Source organism: Microtus ochrogaster, chromosome 7, assembly GCF_000317375.1.
Source record: "Microtus ochrogaster isolate Prairie Vole_2 chromosome 7, MicOch1.0, whole genome shotgun sequence".
Classification (NCBI taxonomy): Eukaryota; Metazoa; Chordata; class Mammalia; order Rodentia; family Cricetidae; genus Microtus; species Microtus ochrogaster.
Genome location: NC_022014.1, coordinates 37,812,037 through 37,813,040, shown reverse-complemented (window position 1 = coordinate 37,813,040; position 1,004 = coordinate 37,812,037).

Here is a 1,004-nt window from a genome sequence, read left to right as displayed (position 1 = left end):
GAGTGCTGGGATTAAAGGCGTGCGCCACCACCGCCCGGCAACAGTCATTTTTACAACATGAATTCTCCCAGTCCATTAAGAATGGAGATCCTAGCTGGGCAGTGGTGGTGCACACCTTTAATCCCAGCACTCGGGAGGCAGAGGCAGGCAGATCTCTGTGAGTTTGAGGCCAGCCTGGTCTACAAGAGCTAGTTCCAGGATAGGCACCAAAACTAGAGAAACCTTGTCTTGAAAAAACAAAAACAAAAACTAAAAATGGAGGTCCTTTCCTTGTTTACTGTCTTTTTTTTTTTCAAGACAGACTGTGGGAACAGTCAATTTGTAGATCAGGCGGCCTTGGACTCTCAAAGATCCACATGCCTCTACCTCTTTAGTGCTGGGATTAAAGGTGTTCACCACCACCCCAGTCAGTTTCTTTCTCGAATATTTTAATGTTCTTTGTAGAGGTTTTTAACCGCTCATACCGAGGATGCTTTTCAGTTACTTTTCTGGTGGTGTCTTTAGTCACGTAGAAGCCAAATTTGCAAACAAGGATACTTTCCTCCTTTCCTGTTTAATTTGCCTCTTATTGTTGAGCTGTACGGGTGGTTTGTCTGCATGTATATCTATGTACCATGTGCAGTGCCTGCTGCCTGTGGCAGCCAGAGATGGTACATCAGATTTTCTGCGACTGGAGTTACTGCCGGGTTTTAAGCTGCCATGTGGTGCTAGGAATGGAATGGCTCCTCTGGAAGAACAGCCAGTACCCTTAGCTTCTCAGCCATCTCTCCAGTGCTGCTCTCTCACCCTGACAGGTGATTAAAACGGCTGCAGATAGCTAGGGTCAGTGTTGGAGGCTTTCAAATTCCCCAGGAGGAGGAAGTTGAGTGGGTGATTAGATCTGTGGCTTATTTACCCTGGCTCACACATTGTCCTGAATGGCCCAAGAGCTGTGGGTGAAACATGGATACAGATCATAGGTGGCCTCCCATCTTCCACAGGTGCCATCCACCTTCCTGCCAGGG